General features: G+C 41.5%; 1 protein-coding gene and 1 long non-coding RNA gene across 2 annotated transcripts in view; both read left to right on the forward strand.

The window, feature by feature from the left end:
* The window catches only part of EXOC4 (exocyst complex component 4), a 596,962-nt gene that overhangs the window by 203,258 nt on the left and 372,100 nt on the right, over positions 1-21,604 (forward strand).
* LOC122456948 lies at positions 7,146-10,496 on the forward strand. Its single transcript, XR_006276142.1, has 2 exons — positions 7,146-9,920; positions 10,052-10,496. It is a non-coding gene; the product is annotated as an uncharacterized LOC122456948 (long non-coding RNA).

Consider the following 21,604-nt stretch of genomic DNA (forward strand, 5'->3'; position numbering starts at 1 on the left):
TTATACCATCTGAAAGCAGCTGGGGATTCCAGTTTTCAAATATTATAAAGCATTAACCTCTGACACTAGAGGCTTGTGATATATTAGCTGTTACAATCATGCTAGAATTGAAGAATGTAGGAGGAAGAAAGGGAAGTAGGATGGTAATTAGAATGATTGCATTTTACAATTTAGGTGTCAACTGGTTTTCAAAGGGCAAAGTTCTGTGAGGTTTTACAAAGCTAATAGTCAATAAAAACAATGACTGAAAAAAATTATTTCAATAAGTTCCCCGTAAGAACCCAAAGTTGCAGGCCACTGGCTTCGATGCTGTTGTGATGTGCATGCTCTTTTGATGCTTCTGCATGCCCTTCCATATGGAAGAGATCTGTAGAATTTACTTGGAATGAAACCAAAACAGTTCTATATAATAAGGCTTTGTGAAAATTATTCTAAAAATCTATGCAATTTGAGAGAATGAACTCCTTTCTACAGAATTTTTAAAGTAGAATGTTGTAGAAGAATGCAAATCTCTATTGGGGTGGAAAGGCTGGTCTAGCAGGTAGGGCCCAGAACTGGGAATCAAGAGACCGGGGTTTAGTTCCCAGCTCAGCCACAGTCTTCCTGTGGAACCTCAGGCAGGTCACCTCATGTACATTGTGCTTCTGTTCCCCTTTTGTGAAATGGCGATAGTGCTTCCATATCACACATCAAAATTAATTAACAATTGTGAGATATTAATATGGTAGAGCGCCAAGGGCCATATAAGAACCTAGAAGGGGCTGGTCTACATAGCGCTACAGTCCAGACTGCAGGGGTATGATTTGTAGAGCATTTTCTACAAAAAGTGCCCCAATTAAACTCTGACATCAATTCCTTGCATTGCACTTCAGTGGGATTTCACAGCAGTTGCCCCTTACAGAGAAGTCCTATAGACTTCAGGAACGATCTTTCTTCACAATTTTTAATACAACCCACAGAATATAATGTCTGTCTATCTATGAGCTTGTCTAAACAGTGTTGCAGTCTGGACTATGGGCGTGTGATTTGTAGAGCACTCGAAAGTGTTGCACTCTTGCTGCCCCATGTAGACCCTGCTGACATGAACTAAAAGGTGCCTTGTTCACATTGATGTAGTCACGTTTCAAACAGTATTATGCTAATATGAATGAGGTACCTTTTAGTTCGCACCTGTAGGGGTCTTCATGAGGCAGTTAGAGTGCAACACTTCAGAGTGGTCTATAAATCACACTCTCGTAGTCCGGACTGCAGCACTGTTTAGACAAGCTCATAGATAGATAGACATTATATTCTGTGGGTTGTATTAAAAATTGTGGAGAACGATTGTTCCTGAATTCTATAGGACTTCTCTGTAAGGGGCAGCTGTTGTGGAATCCCACTGAAGTGCAATGCATGGAAATTGATGTCAGAGTTTAATTGGGGCACTTTTTGGTAAGATTGTAGCGAAGATAAAAATCTTTGTATGAATGAGAACAAATGACAAAGAGAAAGTACAGAGCCTATAGGAAGGAAAATGAGTTATAAATTATTACAGTATTTTGTCTTTTTGTTACAACAACTGAAATACTTTTCCAAACCTTTATAATGTACTGAAGCATTCCATCCATTAGCCAGCCTTCTAAAGACAATCATCCTTCTTCAAGCTGTGTTCAGCGGTATTTGTGACAATGCCTCATGGAGTAGGCAAGGTCCTCAGAGCAAATGGAAGGCTGGCTGGCTCCATTTTTGGAGGAACAAGTTTATCTGTGTAGATTCTTATACGGTACTCATCCCCAGAGAGGCTGAATGCCCAAGTTTAAAATCTGAGGTGTTGACTGTCCCATACTGTTCAAACAATTCATTATAGAACCTGAAAATTATTTCCTTTGTTAAAAAACAAAACAAAAAACCCACACTGAACAAAGATGCCTTTGCTTGCTTGCTTCCATGTTGTGTAAGCATATGTGAGTTTATATCTTTGAGTCTTTCTAATCTTATATTTTGAGGCCATCATTGCATCAGGACTGCTAAGGAAGAATCTGAGAAGAGCAAGCACAAGTCTAATTATTTTGTTCACTAGAGGCAATAATTGACTTGTTCAGAAGTAATGAGATCATTCAGATGTAAATTTGTTTTTGAGAGGGAATTTTAATAATGGATAGTGTAGGAAATTGTGTTATAAATGAAATAATATTTTGTTTATAAAAGGAACCAGTAATGTGACTACAGAAGGTTAAGGCCATTTCAGCTAATTCACAGCTGGAAAATAATTCTGGGAGACTGTGTTTGACTGATGCATAAATAGTATGCATTCTGGGATGTTAGTGTGAGGTTTTAACGAGGGAATTATCGTATTAATACAGATCTTATATGTCCCTGAAACTGCACTAAGGGTACTTCTACACTGCAAAAGAAACACCTACAGCAGTGAGTCTCAGAGCCTAGGTCAACTGACTTGGGCTCACACTGCAGGGCTAAAAATAGTAGTGTAGATGTTGCCACTTGGGCTGGAGCTGTGGGAGATCTCAGAACCCGGTCTCCAGCCTGAGCGAGAATGTCTATGATGCAATTTTTAGCCCTTTAGCGCAAGCCCGGGTCACTTAATCTAGGCTCTGAGATTAGTTGCTGGGATTAATTGATTTATTTTTGCAGTGTAGCCATACCCTGAGACTAAAGGTGATAGTCTTTGGGCATATAAAGTTTTAGGTTTTGATGCAAGTGTAACCCTTTTACTGCTGTATTTTATGACAGTGGAACTCTCCCCGCTGTGGATAACACAGAAGATAAATATGCAGATTTGAGCAGTCATGGATGCCCATACCCTGAGTTGCTCCAGTCTGGAATAAAGACACCACAATGTAATAAAGCTGCTCAGACTAAGGAAAAATATCTTTGTTTATAGGAAAACAATTTGAGGGTTAATTAAGATTCTTTATACATCTAAACACAATCTTATCATTACAGCAATACAGTAAATACTATGAAAACAAAAATAATAGTATCAAACATACAATTTTCTTCAGTACCAAAAGGTACACAGGCCACAAATTTTATGCATTTAAAACATGCACCACTGATTTGGCACTGTCATCACCACGTCGTCCTGAGCTGAACAAACACCAAGTGCCCAATTTTTTGCATAGGCTGGTATCCTTCTCCTTGTGGTTATCTTCTTCCTGCAAGAAGTAAAAGCAAGCCTGTGATTGTCTTCACCTCCTCTCCAATGTGGCTGTCTCCCTCTGGGTCTGGTTGAATTAATTGACTGAAGAGTTCTGAGCAGTAGCTTCCTGCCTCGCCCGCATAAAATATACATTACAAACACACAATACAGTACCATATTCTTAAACATCTAACAACAACAGTTCCTTACAGGGAATCTCTAACTAAGTTTGGCTCTAACACATACCTGTAATAAGTAAAAACAGAACTGTTAGCATCAGCTCAGGGCAGAGATCTTCACCTCCCTTCCAGTTTGGTTGTTTCCCTCTCGGTCTGGCTAACTGAAGAGTTTGGTTCCCTCTCCCCCTTTTTTTTCCCCACTTGGGAATGGAATTGGACTTCACCCTTGGAGATGCCATGCTGAGAATGCTCCAAGAGTTTGTGATTTTTTTCTTTTTCCCTACTAGTCCCAGACTAGCTGAAGTCAGTAGATAGCTCCTTTGCTCTTATGATGAAAAAAACCTTACTACTGTTTAAAGGAGCAGCGACAGAAACATGGGTTATGCAATCATAACTTCGATTTGCTAAATTTGGGGTCCTACTCAGGCCCACCTGTAAACAGAGTCCAGTTGTCGACTGATGTGTGAATTCTGAGCAAATAATATTTAATGTTCTTCTTTAAGTGCTGGTCCTTATGTGTATGCCATGTGCTCCATGCACCCAGAGCTGGAGAATTTTAAAAGCGGTATCCATTGGTCTGCATGTACGCCCTTGCTGAGCTCATGCCTCCAACTGAGGAGATAAAGGGCAGGTTGACTGACCTGTTCCTTCTCACCACTGCATGGAATCTCTTGTGTCCAAAGTTTCAGCTTTATTCTTTTATCTGAGCATATATTATACATCTGTAAATAGTTTTAGAAATATTTAAAGGTTAAAGTTCTTTATCTGATGGTTTTACTATTTTATGGTTAGACTCCCTGACCTGGGGAACCCCATGCCTCCCCCCATATCCTGTTTTGGGTACTGGACTATGCCCAGGACTCCAGGCTTCAAAATTTGTGCTTCCTGCCTGCACTCCTTCTTTGTCAGCGATGACCACCAATATTCCTTGTGCTGCCTTGAGGAAGCCCCCATTGTGACAAGGTGCAATATCTGATGTTCATTCTATAGTTGTGCCTGAGAAGGGCAGGAACTTGGCCTTAGGAATCACCTAATGGAAAAGGCCATGATGCCACAACTGAACCCAGGCTGGGAAACCCCACCCTTTACATTGACCTTACTCAGCAAGGAGTTCATCTCTTACCATGAGGTCTGATAAGCGAGGGAGCTTACCCTCTCAGATCCCTCATTTAGGTCTTGCTAAGAGAGCTGGGAACATACTCATAAGCATGAGATTAAATCCTTCTCCAAATTCACTTTGAAGAAGTTGGATTCAGCCCTGTCTAAACTGAGCAAGTCTCTAAGCTCAGCCCAAGAGAATGTAGTAGTCCTAAATCTCAGGAGACTGATGAGAAAGCCCACAAGTTTAGGACTCCATTGCCACCGGATTGTGATTTGGAGGCCATGATGCCTCTAGAATCACCCAAGCACAAGTTCCGGGTCTGTTGGCACCTACAAAGAGAGATCAACATTGGCTATCCACGGTACCAACTTTGTCTTCCAAGGCTGTGGCACAGATTGTCTCTACTGCAGCTCCATCAGTTCATGCAAACAGGACCCCACACACCCTGGGAATAGCATAGATCTATGCTCCTTCTTTACTCTCCCAGATCCAGTGTGTCCTGCTCCATTGGGTCACTCCACTGGGAGAGCAGACTTTTGGGAGGAGTCTGCCTCCCATTCCATCATTGGGTTTTAACTTCCCTCCAGTGGCACCATCAGTACCGCCACTGGATCTAGAATCAGCTTTCTTTTTCTCTGAAGATTTTGAACTGCCTGATGAACTGTTAGTTCGTCCTCCAAGACTTGCCTTCTTGGAGAGGAGGTCTGGACCCGCTTGGGACCAGCCTCCACCTCACCACCTGCCTCAGAACCATTGGTTCACCAAGCCATTAGGACCTCTGCAACCTCCATTCAATCCATCCTGTTGGCCATACTGGAGGCCATGGAACACACACCATCCCGCAGAGTGGGTCTGGTCTGCTAGGGAGTCCTCCCACCCCTCCCTCCAAGAGGGCAACTCGAGATGCTTCCTGATCCTGTTGAGGAGGAGGAATACATGCCTGATCCAGTGGTTCTGCAAAAACCAATGAGATTGTCACATTTGTCCACAGAGGAGTTAGTGGCTCCAGTGTCTTCTCCCCCCTCTCCCCCGATGACTAGAAGGAGTTCCAAGAACTCCTTTTCAGAATTGCTGGTGAGCTGTAAATTCCTTTTGAGGAAATTTGGAATCCTCAACATAAGCTCCTGGACATCCTCCAGTTCCATTTGAATAGTGCTCCCTGTTAACAAAGCTGTCCTGGATCAGCTAGAGCGGTCTGGTATAGCCCAGTGACCTGTACCCCTACTCCTAAGAGGGTAGATGTCCCAGCCAAAGGGGACAATACTATGTCCCAGCCAAAGGGGTGGAATTTCTGTTCTCTCATCCTGCCCCTAATTCTTTAGTGGTCGAGGACTCCATGGAGAGATCTAGGCAACAACACAGTTATCCTGACTGTTAAGGAGGGCAAGCATCTAGACTTAGTGGGAAGTAAGGTCTTTTCTTCTTTTAGCCTTTTGTTTGGGATAGCCAACTACCAAGCACTAATGGATGAGTATGATTTCCTGAATCATTCAAAATGTGTGGACTTTGCTGACAGGCTTCTCAGCAGGACAGAGCTCATTCTAGACTCTCTTAGAAGACAAGATGGTTGCCAGGACAGAGCTCATTCTAGACTCTCTTAGAAGACAAGATGGTTGCCAGGACAGCTCTTCAATCAACAGTAAATGCAGTGGATACATCTTTGAGGAATATGGCTACTCACATCGTAACGTGCAGGGAATTGTTGCTTCATGCTTCAGAGTTTCCCAAGGAGGATCAGAACACTATTGAAGAAGACCTGCCCTTTGATGAGAATAATCTGGTAACCAGAAGATGGATGAGTCTTTGCATACCCTGAAGGATTCCAGGGCCACCCTTTTTTCCCTGGGTATGTATACTCCTGCCCTCAAAAGAAAATTTCATAAGCAGCCATACACGCCTAAACCAGTGACTCAACAATTCTACCACAAGAAACCTTATAAGCCACTCCATAAGAGGAAGAGGGTTCAAAAGTCATACTTCCCTGCACCTTCCACAGCATGTTCTTTGTCCCAATCCTGAACCTTGGCTAAGCATTATTTTTGATGGAAGCTCAGGAGCTGCAAACCACCAAGTCCAGCATCTGCCAATACCCATGCACCTTTTGGGGGTTGTCTGGCACTCTTTTTCAATACCTGGTGTGCAGTAACAGACAAATGAGTGCTGAACATAATCTGTTCTGGCTATATGATAGAGTTTACATCTGTACCCCCTCTAAACCCCTCTTCCTCATCCTCTTTCGGAGGCCCTTTGGAACTGTGATCCTTTGTTCTGCTTTGCCATCTGCACCCTCGCACCCACCTCCTACTTGAGTACTGCTTGTCAGCCACCCACTATGGAATACACATTGGGACCAGCATTCGAAGAACAGAAAGTTACTTACAGTAACTGGAGGTTGTTTTAGGTTGTGGTCAAAGGTGCCGACTCTGTGGGTGCTCCGGGGCTGGAGCACCTACTGGGAAAAAATGGTCGGTGCTGAGCACCTACTGGCAGCCCCCATCAGCTCTCCCCGCCCAGTACGTCCTGCCTGCTGGCAGGCCCCGCAGATAAGTGCTTCCCCCTCCCTTCCTGCACCTCCCACCCACCACAGTCAGCTGTTTCACGGCATGCAGGAGGCTTTGGGAGGGAGGATAGCGAGGGCATGGCATTCTGCGGGGAGGGGAAGTGGGGCGTGGCTTAGGGCAGAGTCGGGGGTCGAGCAGCCCCCCTCTCCGGCACTTTGGAAAGTTGGTGCCTGTGTGTGTGGTCCCGATATGTATTCCACTAACCACCCTCCTTCCTCTCTGCTTTGGATCATCTTTGCGTTTGTGATGGACAAGGACCTGAACAGGTGGTTGGTCTTCTCTGCCCTTTATCTCCTCAGTCAGAGGCACAAGTGAGCACGGATGCACGGTGTAGGCTAATGGGCAGTGGAATTCAGATAGGGTCCACATATCTCAAAGAATCTCCAGTTACTATAAGGTAAGTAACTTTCTCTGGCTTGTGACATCTTTCAGATGCTTTCAAAAAAGCACCACTGTGTCTTCCCTGTAGTGTTTAAACAGATGACTGGTAAATCCAGAAGTTTCTTGACTTTGTTAATTTCAGAAACTGTCACTCTGAACACTAAATGATATCCATTATTTAGAGGGGGGACAAGGAGCCAGAATTTCTGGGTTCTGTTCCTCGTTCTGTCACTGGCTTGCTTTATGACTTTTTGCAAGTTACTTAGGTTAACATTTCCAAACTTGGACACCTACATCCAGTGAAGTCACTGGGCGCTATCAAGCCTCAGTACCACTGAAAATCAAATAACTTATTAGGTGCCCAAATTTAGACTTCCAAGTTTCAACTTTAACTTAAACTTCTTTGTGCTTTAATATACACACTTGCAAAATAGCAGCATGTGTTGTGAGGCTTAATTAATTTTTGAGACCCTCAAATGAAAGACTCTGTTATCTTAATGACAGCCATGGTAGGATCACAGAGCTTTTGAGTCTGGGAACTATATCTTTTTTTCTTTGGGTGGGTGAATTTTAGAGTAGAATTAATGGCTGCTGGCTCGTACCAGACACAGTAGAAACAAGAATGTTACAGCACCTGGCGCTGCTGTAAGGACCAACCTAGGGGCACCTCTGGGAGGTGTTGGGAGGTTGGAAGCGTACTGGCTTGAGAAGGTGGAAGAAGGAGGATTGATGGATTTGAAGGACAGAAGGCGTATGGAAGGCGTTGAGTTTTGGTGGAGAGAAGAGGAATGGGAAGTATGAAACTGGTGGATTTTGGTGTGGGGAAGGGAAGTATGGGGATGATGAGACTTTTGGAGGGACTAGGATTTTTCTCTGGAAATGCCCTATATTATTGACTAGAGTTGACCGTTTTTCAGGGAGCTCCTTGTTGTTAGCATTTTGACAGCTCATCACTGGTTTCTCCCCACTCTGTCTTTTAAATTGTGTCTCGTGTTCAGTGCGTCTTACAGTGGGACCCTGATTCTAGTTGGAGCCCCTGCAATCTGCCACAACATAATAAATAAAAATGAATAAGCCTTAACCTTTAAACTACTCTTTGATTACTTCACTGATATATTGTGGGGGTACAGGATTTCTAGGAAAGGTGTGTAGAAGTTTACAGTGTTCTGTGTGATTATAATAAAAGAGGAGGAGGAGAGGGAGAGAAGAATATAACTGGTTTTCTTTGCAGTTTGTTGATAAACACGGACACAAAACTTGTCTCCTTTTTGCTTCAGAAGTGTGTGTTGTGCTGCGAGTTGTGTTCCAAGCTCCTGTTTTGTCCTGTGCTGAGGAACCTTGGCTAATTTTAATCAAGGCTGAACTGTCATTCTGGTTCATCAGTGTCACATTAGCATCATTCCCGTTCATCCATGTCTTAGCAGCAAATCTGAAATTGCTGATTATTAAAGTGGATGGAAATCACAGCTCTGTGTGTGGCCAAATAGCTATTCATCAGTTGGGTTTTTGACGGCGGCTGATAGTTTAATGCAGGTCTTAATCAAGGGCTTCCAAGTATTTTCTTTGCTGGTTTTAAACTTCACTGTATTGAATTACATTAACACATACACAGACATGTTGTTGTTTTAACATTAAGCCTATGTTGTTTTAATATTAAGCACCTGCTTTAAACATATCTGAGCAGTGACATTCTAAAATCAGTTGCTTGCTTCCTTTTTGTTAGGCTGTGCTAGGGAGACAAAGTATCACTGGCACCTAAGAAGAACGGAGAGATTAAGGAAGGGGGAGAATCATCCTGTGGGGAGTGTGAGCTCTTGTGTTTGGAGCAGGGGCCCCTGTGCCCAGACACTATCTGTTCTATTCACTGCAGAGTTAACTCAGGCTCTTACTCAGATGTTACCATTAACTCCCATCCTACCCACATACAAATCCCTCTCACCTAAGTATTGTGATGCTTTAAACCCAGGCTTGCTGGTCCAGTGGGAGTGTGCATTGGAATTCAGTACAGCTTATACTTGGGCTATTAACTCATGCACTTCTCAGTGAGCATGCAGGCTAAACCACTTAAGGGCTGGTAGTCACCCAGTGCCTTCTCAGAATTCTACTTGTGTGCCAAGAAGGACAGACAAGTTTTCCCATTTTTCACTGGGAAAGAATCATAGGGCATGTCTCCACTTGGAGCTGGAGGAGGATACATACCCATGCTAGCTGTGATGGGTTAGTGTGCTAAAAGAACAGTAGATGGGATGGCAGGAGCTAACTGCCCTGAGGACATACCTCGTGACTTGGATAGGTATATACTCAGGGTAGCTAGTCCCTCCTGGTGTTTGCCTGTACTCTGTTCTTAGCACACTAGCTCAATCAGAGTTAGAGTGAATATGTTGTCTTGACCTGGAATTTGCACTTCAGCTCCAAGTGGAGACATTCCCACAGAGCGGCTCAGCCTACTCAGCACAAAAAAAATGGGATGTGCCCCCAGAAATCCTAGTGACTAAGGTGAATACAGCACCAATGGGAACACTAACTCAGGTATAACTTTGCAGTGTTGCTGCTCACAGGTAAAAAGAAAAGGAGTACTTGTGGCACCTTAGAGACTAACAAATTTGTTAGTCTCTAAGGTGCCACAAATACTCCTTTTCTTTTTGCGAATACAGACTAACATGGCTGCTACTATGAAACCTGCTCACAGGTAGGCAAGGCTAGGGTGGTTACTTATGGCTTGTCTACACTACCAGCCAGATTGACAGGCAGCGATCGATCCAGCGGGGGTCGATTTATTGTGTCTAGTATAGACGCAATAAATTGCCCGCTGATTGCTCTAGCGTCGACTCGGGTACTCCATCTCAACGAGAAGCGCAAGGTGAAGACACCGCGGTAAGTAGAGCTAAGGACGTCGACTTCAGCTACGTTATTCACATAACTGAAGTTGCATAACTGAGATCGGTTCCGCCCCGTAGTGTAGACCAGCCCTTAGATTTGGGTTCCAAACTGAGTTAACCCTGCAATAAAGACAGGGCCGTCCTTAGGATTTATGGGGCCCTATCCACTATTATTAAACTGGTGTCCCATGCCCAATGGCAGTCCCAGCTCGCATGTGTATTTTAGATAAGGGTGGTCTTTTGAAGGTTTCATTTCAAAATCTGTATGTCTGAAGATCTAAGCATTTAAGGCTAAAGATGAATAATCAGACTGTGCATCTAAAAATCTATGCAAGGATTTTTTAGAGATGTGATTTTATAATCTTCAGCAACACACTCATGAAATATTTTAAAGCATATTTTAAATGCAGGTCCTGTAGACTAGCATGTTCTGAATAAATATTACAGTAATGCACAACTGTTTTTATCAGTAAATTCAGAAACTGACTGTATATACCTGGGGGTTGGCAAATGCCTGTTAAATGGCTTCATTACCCTTGAATGGCTCTTTTTAATAGTTTCAGTATAGTGCTAATAGGTCTGGCAGACTGGAGGCTTTTTCACTTTTAATTACTAGATCCCTTCTGGAGAAAGACTCACCAGGCTGCAAAGCTAGCTGTGGTGGGAGCCTGCAGGAAGGGTCAGAACAGAAATAGGAAGAGGGTGAAGGGTGGACATTAAGACCCAGGGGTGCCCCACGCAGCCCAGTATGCTGCATATGCCTAAGGATGGCCCTGGATAAAGACATTCCACATAGGTGAATGACAAAAGAAAATGTAACCTGGTCAAGCAGTAGTTTGTTTAAAGCAAAAAAAATTGACCTTCCCTTATCCAGAAGCTTTCCTCCCTAGCAATAGTAGATGGTTTTTGTAGCAGAAAGGAAATCGGGATTTGTCTGTTTTGGACCAAATGAGTGAACATTTTCTGGGGTGAAGGGGCCCTCATAGGAATTCTGCAAGGAGAGCTCCCCTTTCTGCTGTAATATGGGGGCTTCAGCTCAAGTGCCTCTGCTTCTGTGCCAGACAATGGAACCTTTTTTTTTGTTTTTTATTGAATAGCTTTAAAACTTGGGGTTCAGAGTACCCACACTAGCCATGTTGAATTGGTTTCAGTTTTGCTCTCTGTCCACACTAGCACTGCCCTAAACTGTTTTAATGGCAGAAAGTTCTGGGTATCCTTTCCACAATTCCTGCCTCAGCTCCCAGAAGCAGTGCATTCTGGAAGATTTTGCAAGGTCTGCAACACATTGTGGGACAGGAAGAGGAGCACTAGTTTAACCATTTTGGCTTGTCTTGATCCAGACTGTTCCTAGACTTAGAGATAGACTTCATTGGCATAACAAGCTGTACAAATGTTGCCAAAGTGGAGAAAAACAAAAAGACCTAAGATGTCTGTCAGTGGTATGTATGACTCTTGCAAGGTAGAGTTATGCTAAACCCATTCTGATGAGCCATTTAACCTGTAACCAGTTAGTTATTAAGGATGCTGAAAGGTGCTTATAACCAGTTATTAGAGTAAACCATTTGTGTACCATTTAGGGGTTTTTGTTTGTGGATACAAAGTGTTCTACAAACATTGTAGGAGCATTGTCTGGTTTAACATTAGGATAGACCATGTCTGTAGGTTTTGTTGTTTGCCCTCATGTCACTGGCCCTTTTTAAAAGGATCCAAAGTAGGGCTGTCAATTAGTCACAGTTAACTCACATGATTAACTTAAAAAAATTAATCATGATTAAAAAAAATTAATCTCGATTAATCATGGTTTTAATTGCACTGTTAAACAATAGAATACCAATTGAAATTTATTACATATTTTGGATGTTTTCCTACATTTTCATATAGTATTCTGTGTTGTAATCGAAATCAAAGTGCATATTTTTATTACAAATATTTGCACTGTAAAAATAATAAACAAAAACAGTATTTTTCAGTTCACCTCATACAAGTACTGCAGTGCAATCTCTTTGTCGTGACAGCGCAACTTACACATGTAGATTTTCTTTTTGTTACATAACTGCACTCCAAAACAAAACAATGTAAAACTTCAGTGCCTACAAGTTCACTCGGTCCTACTTCTTGCTCAGCCAATTGCTAAGACAAACAAGTTCGTTTACATTTACGGGAGATAATGCTGCCCACTTCTTAATTACAAAGTCACCAGAAAGTGAGAACAGGCATTTACATGGCACTTTTGTAGCCAGCATTGCAAGGTATTTATGTGGCAGATATGCTAAACATTCATAGGCTCCTTTGTGCTTTGGCCACCATTCCAGAGGACATGCTTCCATGCTGATGATGCTCGTTTTGGGGGGGGGAGCATTAATTAAATTTGTGATTGAACTCCTTGTGGGAGAACTGTATGTCCCCTGTTCTATTTTACCTGCATTCTCTCGTACATTTCATGTTATAGCCGTCTCAGATGATGACCCAGTATATGTTGTTCATTTTAAGAACACTTTCACTGCAGATCTGACAAAACGCGAAGAAGGTACCAATGTGAGATTTCTGAAGATAGCTACAGCACTCAACCCCAGGTATAAGAATCTGAAGTTACTTCTAAAATCTGAGAGGGACGAAGTGTGGAGCATGCTTTCAGATGTCTTAAAAGAGCAACACTCCGATGCAGAAACTAGAGAACCCAAACCACCAAAAAAGAAAATCAACCTTCTTCTGGGGGCATCTGACTCAGATGATGAAAATGAACATGCATCAATCCTCTCTGCTTTGGATTGTTATCGAGTGGAACCCGTCATCAGCATGGCTGCATATCCCCTGGAATGGTGGTTGAAGCATGAAGGGACATATGAATCTTTTGCGCATCTGGCACGTAAATACCTTGCGATGCCAGCTGCAACAGTGCCATGAGAATGTCTGTTCTCACTTTCAGGTGACATTGTAAACAAGAAGCGGGCAGCATTATCTTCTGCATATGTAAACAAACTTGTTTGAGCGATTGGCTGAACAAGAAATAGGACTGAATGGACTTGCAGGCTCTAAAATTTTACTTTGTTTTATTTTTGAATGCAGGTTTTTTAGTACATAATTCTACATTTGCAAGTTCAACACTTATGATAAAGTGATTACACTACAGTACTTGTATTAGATGAATTGAAAAATACTATTTCTTTTGTATTTATACAGTGCAAATACTTGTAATAAAAAATAAAGTGAACACTGTACACTTTGTATTCTGTGTTGTAATTGAAATCAGTATATTTGAAAATGTAGAAAACATCCAAAAATATTTAAATAAATGATATTCTGTTGTTGTTTAACAGTGCGGTTAATCATGATTTATTTTTTTAATTGCTTAACAGCCCTAATCCAAACTGATTTAAAATGGGTTTCATAACCAATTCTTAATAAATCCAAGTCACAGTCGTCTTTGGCCATGGCAAGTTTCTGTGAGTAAGTCAAGAAGTTAAAATGCTGAAATTTATAGTACTGTTGATGGAATCCATATTCTCTAAGGCCCAGTACAAAGCTGTTGAAGTCAATGGAAAGGCTCATGGGGTAGTGGCTCAGACTCTTATAGAGCTACTGGGAGCTGCTACAATTGGAAGCCTTGTTTCACGGTCTGGCCCAGCCCTGCTTTATGGATGGACACCGGTCTGTTGTGTTTGGATCCAACCTCTGAATCCTACATTCGTCTAAGCCCACTGGATCTTGGTAGTGACTGGTCACTTTGCCTGCTGCTGGGTCTCTCACACACTCCCAAGGTGCAGATCTCATATCTGACATCCTTCTTGGGAACTGGGCCCCCACAGTCTGGCCACCTAGGTCCTAGAGCCAATGTCACAATCTTCTCAAGCCCCAGTTGCTTACACATGTGTTCTCCCCCCTGAATCCACTTGACTGTGGAAACTCTGGTTTCCTAGTTACATCCTTCGGGGACAATGTGACAGTAAAAGCAAGGCACGCATGCTTTACTGTTAAAAATCACAAGAGCATAACCTTTGTGTTCTCCCAAATCCTTAGACTAGGTAGCACTTCTGGATCTGGCCATTATCACTTGCTTAGAGCAGCACCCCTTTTAAAATTGGCTTTATCCCCTGTTTCCCCATGTGCTGCAAGCTGGGGGGAGGCCTAGGTTTCAGTCCTCCTCCCCCCCCCCCCTGTGGCACTCTCCTCCCTGTCAACTTCTGTGTAGAGACATTCAAAGTCAATGGCCCTGGTGGCGAAAATCCCATTATTCTACTATGGAAGAGTTGTTCACCATTGATGGCTCTTGATTGTTCTGTTGGAGTGTCTCATAGTCTGTCCATTAGGTGTCAGGTGTCTGCTACAAAATGGCTGCTCTAATCCACAGTGCTTTAGAAGAATACTAGGTATTGAATGGAATGGATGTGTAACAAATACTGAGATTAATGCAGAAAGTTCATCCATGCCTTATGTAAAGTTATTCAGAAAAAGAGATGGAAATATTTGGGAAGTGTTAAAGACGATGCTAGAATATTGCCCAGGCAGATGTGCCATTAGGTAGCTGGAAAAAGAAAAGGGGCTGACCAAAAGAATCTCTCTGTCAACCACTAGTCAAAGAACTTAACCTATAGAACTTAACAACACAGAGGACATGCAAAGAGCGGTCCAGGACTCACAAGGATGCCAGCGCCTTGTTTGTGCCGTAAGTGACCTCTGATGGTGCAGGAGGGATTTGGGTTCAGAACCCACCATGAAAGTTGGAATCATAAGTGATATTCACAAAACTAAATGGAATTCATAATTTGACACAGGTGTATCCCCAAACTGTCTCACCATGATCTGAGGTCAGAGGCTTATCTTTGTCTCAAAATTATAAAGAAATTAATGGTGCTCAACAGATGTAAAGACAGCCCTGAGCTGCAAAATTTAGATCTGGAGCTAACTCAGGGTTTGGTTTGGGCCAGTTTCTAAACAGAACCATGAGTTGACCAGTTGTGGTAAGCTTGTGATTAATTTAAACAGAGGTATAGAAGAAGTGTTACTATCATGTATCAAAGCACAAATGGGCTATTTAAGAACAGAGGCACCACACACCTCTAGCTTTCTGTCTTTCCTTGAAAAAAGAAAAGGAGTACTTGTGGCACCTTAGAGACTAACAAATTTATTAGAGCATAAGCTTTCGTGAGCTACAGCTCACTTCATCGGATGCATTTGGTGGAAAAAACAGAGGGGAGATTTATATACACACACAGAGAACACGAAAGTTTATGCTCTAATAAATTTTAGTCTCTAAGGTGCCACAAGTACTCCTTTTCTTTTTGCGAATACAGACTAACATGTCTGCTACTCTGAAACCTGTCTTTTCTTGCTTTTTTTGGCATATATTTAGCCCTTCTATGGTGCTGTGAGGAATTGTGTGTGAATGTAAATTACTACCAACATATATTTTTTTAAATCATGCCGAAGTACAGGCTGCTTCTTTATGCATAAAATAGCTACGTTGTTCTCTCTTCTGTCTAAACCTGTCTTTGAAGCCACAGTTCTCATTTATAAAAAGAAAAGGAGTACTTGTGGCACCTTAGAGACTAACAAATTTATTAGAGCATAAGCTTTCGTGAGCTACAGCTCACCTCATCGGATGCATTTCGTGAGCTGTAGCTCACGAAAGCTTATGCTCTAATAAATTTGTTAGTCTCTAAGGTGCCACAAGTACTCCTTTTCTTTTTGCGAATACAGACTAACACGGCTGCTACTCTGAAACCAGTTCTCATTTATGTAGCACTTGACTTACTTGAGGAGTAGTGTCTGTACTTTACTCCCCCTGTTTGCCAGCTGTAACACAGATTTAAAAAAAAGGAGAAAGTGATTGAAATGTGAGATTTTTGCATATTAAATGCGCACATGGTGATGGAATGTTGTTTTCATCCTATTTATCAATGAGTCATTACTGGAAATTTCCCAACACCACAGTATAGGGAGCATGGAAATGATGACACCATTAAAAACGATTGCACTATTCAACTGATTACACACCATCACATCTCTGCTCCCTCTGAAAACTATTAAAAGAACTTTACGTTTCTGAGAACTGTTTCACTTTCATAATCTATTTATTTAATTGCTATGTTGAAGTTTTATTAATTGCCCAAAATCCTCAAGCCTTTTTTAATACAGTTCAGCCTATAAAAGCATATAAAAGTTAGCTATTCTTTTCCATATTCTTGGTACGCTCATTTTTGTCATTTCTCCTGTATTCAACTGATTCACTCTCTGAGAAGATCTGTTGTGTTGTATATGATACTTCCCAGGAGTACCCAGGATCGCCACCAGCTGCCTTTAGCATGAGGGAAGGAATACTTGTGGCACCTTAGAGACTAACATGAGGGAGTCTTGTCTGTGGATCAGCTTACTAAAAGCACCAGCCTTTGGCAACACAAGCACTGCCTTCCATTAGCATTAAACTCAGTATGTAAATATGCTTCCATTGTAAAATTGGTAGTACTTTGTTTACACATAGCCAGAAAGAGAGACATTTCTTACTTCCTGTCTGGTGGAACCATTCTAAGGCATGTTACCTTACATGCTTTAAGAACATAATTTTTGTACAGATTCATAACTCCTTAAATATCACCTGTGCATACATCTTGCAATGATTAAGGGGACCACTATGACACAGACTTTATTTAGAGACCTTACAGGACACTCTTTGGTGAACTACAATGTAAATACCAGACCCAGGGGATCCCTGTAACCCTTGTGCTTCCCTTATGCCCTCTGCCAGATGGAATCAAGAACTCCCTGGGTCACATTGTACTAATTATTTTTGTTCAGCTTTGAACTGGTACTAGCTTTGCATGTTGGTAGTAATAATAATTTATCAATAAATAATGCCTCCTTTTAGAGGATCTTGAAGCACTCTACAAACATTTAACTAATTAGTCATTGCAGCACTACTGTGACAGAAGTAAGTAGTGTTATGTCCATTTTAAAGATGGGTAACTGAAGCAAAGAATGATTAAGTGACTTTCCTAAGTTCACACTATACCAAATCCTTCTCTGGTGTATATTGGTATAATTCCATTAATTTTGGAGTTAAGCTGAGTATCTTGTCCAAAACACATGGCAGAAGCAAGACTGCATTTCACTGGTAGTTAACATGAATCCTTTAGAGTGTATGTCAGTTAAATTTGTAAAGCTCTTTGGGCTAATTATACTTAGCCTTACCAAGGGTCTCACATCTACAAATGTTAAGTAATTCTTCAGGATGAAAGTTTCCGTATAAGAACAACATTATCATTATTTTATTATTGAATAAGTGGACCGTAAATCATTTTGAATGATAACTTATCTACAAAAGAGACCTCATGGTCCAGTTATCAGGGCATTAGACTTGGACTCCGGATGTCTGGGTTCTGTTCCCAGCTTAGCCAAGGACTTAACTATGTAACCTAGTGCAAGTCATTTCATCTTTGTCAGTTTCCTAACTCATTCTTTGTTTCTCTTGTGTTTAGATTTTAAGCTCTTTAAGGCCCTTCCTATGAGTACCTAACACAATGTGGCCCTGGTATTGTTGGGGCATCTAGGTGCTGTTCAATAATACAACAGTTGCATAGCAAAAGTCAGAAGCTATGGTTTCAGTTTCTTCCTCACCCCTGCCTTCCTGTTATAAATGGTGGTGACTGGAAAAGTTACTGGGTCCAAAATAACTTGTTCCAGGATCCTCTAGTGTGTCTGTGTTCAGATGGGAATGTGTGATGTTACTGACCCTTCAGTTCATTTTAGGATGTGAAGTGATTTCTTAAATCTTGGGAGTTCTGGAAAGCCTGTGTGTATTACCTCTGTCTCTTCATTTTGTCTTCTTTTACCCCAGCTACTGTAATCCTTTTAACACACAGTTAAATTGATTTTCTGTAAAATACTTCTTGGCACAATGACCTTTCTTAGTGATTTCCTCCATATGCTCATTACCCCTTTGTGTGAAGGTGATTTTGCTAAACTCTCCTTGATTTTAATACCTTGATTTTTGAGCATATGTCCTTTCATTTTTTCTTTTTTACCATTAGCAGGAATTTCTGAATACATCTCCTTATGACAAATCAAAGTAGGTCACAACTCGGCGTCCCATCCATATAAATTCTCTGGCTTTGCTTTTTAACTTAAATGTTTGAACCTTGGCACTGTCTTGTTGTTGTTGTTCTCTCAGCATGTTACACCAGGACAAAATTAATAAGCACTTGAGACATCACTGAATGGTAGGTCAGGTTGAACCAAGTTCTTGAAATGGAAATTAAAGCACCATCTTTTTTTTTTTTTTACATTCCCTTTCTTAAACAACAGGATATTGATCCAGTGGGCTGTTCTGTTATCTTCCTAGTTTGTTTTTCTGGAGGAGCATGCTTTAGTTACCTTTACATTTAACATTATGAAAGAAGATGGAGATCAGGTTTAAGTTATTATGAAGCTAAGTCTTCCCCTTCTTTCTGTACTTTCTTATTCTGACTTATACGACTGATAAGTCAGGGGATCTGAGGCTGAGCTTGGTCTGAAAGTTTTTGAGCTGTGAAAAAGGTTCTCGTTAAATATCTATTTAAGATTAAAGCAAGATGCACAAAAAAGCATTGATGTGTTAAATCTTAAGTGAATTTAGTTCCTCTTTTGGTTTTCCATGTGCTATATTACAGGGCAATAAAACTCTGTTTGGACAGAGTCTTTCATACAAGTAATATCTGAAACCCCATACATAGTTAAATACTACAGTAAATTGGAAATTGAGAGCCCCAGGAGAGAGAGCTATTATTATTATTTGTACTACAGTATTGCCTAGAGACCCCAGTCAGAGGTCAGGGCCAAATTGTGCTAGACACTGACCAAACTTTTAGTAAAAATACCCCAGAGAATTGGTATCAAGGTTAACGACAAGACACAACAGATGAATAAGAGAAACAGCTGCTGCCCATTACACTTCTCCTAGCCTTCTAGTTCCAGCCTCCTTTCTGTCCCTTTATACAGTCTTGCCTTTTGATACGGGCATCCACTCTTCTGCAGCTTCTGCTGACCAGTACTGGCTCATGGTTTCCTTTTACTCCCCCCAAGATGGGTTATTTATGGGTATATCTATACTACCCACTGGATCAGCGGGCAGCAATTGATCCAGCGGGGGTCGATTTATCGTGTCTAGTCTAAAGCAATAAATCGACCACCGAGCGCTCTCCTGTCGACTCCTGTACTCCAGCGCCGCAAGAGGTGCAGACAGTCGACGGGGGGAGCGGCAGCAGTTGACTCACCATAGTGAAGACATCGCGATGAGTAGGTCTAAGTACGTCAACTTCGGCTATATTATTCACGTAGCTAAAGTTGCGTAACTTAGATCGACCCCCCGCCCCTGAAGTGTAGACCAGGCCTTTATGTTCTCTCATCTCATACATTTAGATTATATCTTCTTTACAGTACGGACCACCTTCTTGTTTGTTTGTACAGCGCCTAGCACAAGGGGGTCCTGGTCCATGACTTGGGCTCCTAGGAGCTATGGAAAAACAAATAATAAATGATGTCTGCAATAGTTTTCATCTCTCCTCCTCACTCTCTCTCCTTTTTCCAGATCTTTCTCCTTTGGCTGTGCATCTTAATAATTATAGATCAGATATGCTGTGTGTGTATTTGGGATGATGTTGGGGAGTTGTGTGTGTGTGGTATCTATTTAATTATAATATGTAACATAAAAACATTTGATTTTAAATAGCATTTGAACTATCTGCTATGCACAATGGAATCATGCTCCCGTAATATAGCCCTCTATTGTCTAATCATTTCCTCTGTAGAATGTATATGGATACCCAAGACTGGCTTATTTTTGTTTACTGCTTTTTCCCAGCAGTATAACTAATAGCTTGCTATGGTGTGTCGAACAATGAGCTTTGAAATACATATTTAAAAATGATCTAATTAGGCATCGCGTTGATTCCCAGAACTGGAAATGGGTTACAGAGCCTTTCAGCTCCACATCAGTGATTCAGATTTGGTACTTGTCCTTAGTGACCAAAGTTACCATGTGATGGCTCTGTGACATATGTGAAATGAAATGATGGTCCCAGTTTTCAGTAAGCAAATATTCACATCCACAGAATCCATTGTCACAATTGGCACAGTCTTCGTACAATTATTGTTAATGTCAGCAGAGGCCCCAGACTGAATGCATAATAATGAAAGCACTGCTGCATGGTTGTTATGTTTTTTCTGCCCAAGATGGAGGCCTAAGCGGAGAGCTTTGAGTTATGCATTTTGGTAGCATGATAAAGGTGAGCTGAAGCCCATGTCTCCTCACACACTTACTCTCCATTATCCCTCACCCCTTTTTTATACCTTTACACTTCCATAAAGCTGGTGCACTGGAGGTGGAGATGTGGTGTTGAGACTTCATACGTGCAGTGTGTAAGGCTATGCCTGTTGCTTACTGTAGCTTTCTGAGCCTATGTGCGCCCTTTATTTATGTTTTAGTGCTACTGTTTTACACACCCTGCTGTGTACCATGCAAGAACTCGCTTGAGCAATAACTTAATCTGTCTCTGCCTTCTTTTCATCCCTCATAAAAAGGGGATAATGATACATCATAGCGGAGTTATGAAGTTGAATTAACTGTTTCTCAAGTGTGCTGAAATGAAGAATGAGTCCAATCTGGCAAGCACTTGTTAGTGGAAGTGGTTCTCACTGACATATGTAGTTCCATTGACTTCAATGGGACAGCACGCTACACGAAGCCCTGTGTCCACTGGGCCATGTATTGTTCTTCAGGGTGCTATATCAGTTTACTAAACTGGAAAGCTTTGGCTCTTTAGTTTCAGAGCTGGACAGATAACATTCACACTGCAGGAGGAGAGTGGAAGTTGGCTCCCGAGCATTTGATGACCTACATTGTACAGTATTTTAAATGTCTTATAGCACGTGAGTGCTAGGACTAAAATTTAAGTGGCTGAGGTCAGACAGAGGGAATTAATTCAGTGAGACAGCCAGTTGTTCTGAAATCACATCCAAGTATTTTGTCATATGCTGTTATCGAGCCAAAGCATATGGATCTCCATATGGTGACTCTTTCTAGTTTTATACCACCTGTAGTCAATCTGATTTTCAATCACTGAATTCGCTTGAGAGGTAAAGCAAAATAAATATGGTAATGAAAATAAGATGGCAATGTTAAAGTGCTGAAGTTTTATGTGAGTTATTGTTGTTACAGTAATTACTAGAAGAAGAAAAAACAAGTTTATTTAATGAGCACATTAGTAATATACAAATGAGTGTTTCTAACACCTTGTTAGCAATGGTGGGCTGGGTTCTGTGCACTTCTTTGTCTCTGAAGAGAGGGAAACTCATTTTTGTTTTGACTGAGTTTCCATGAGAAGATGGAGTTA

This window comes from Dermochelys coriacea, chromosome 1 (assembly GCF_009764565.3).
Source record: "Dermochelys coriacea isolate rDerCor1 chromosome 1, rDerCor1.pri.v4, whole genome shotgun sequence".
In the NCBI taxonomy this organism is placed as follows: domain Eukaryota; kingdom Metazoa; phylum Chordata; order Testudines; family Dermochelyidae; genus Dermochelys; species Dermochelys coriacea.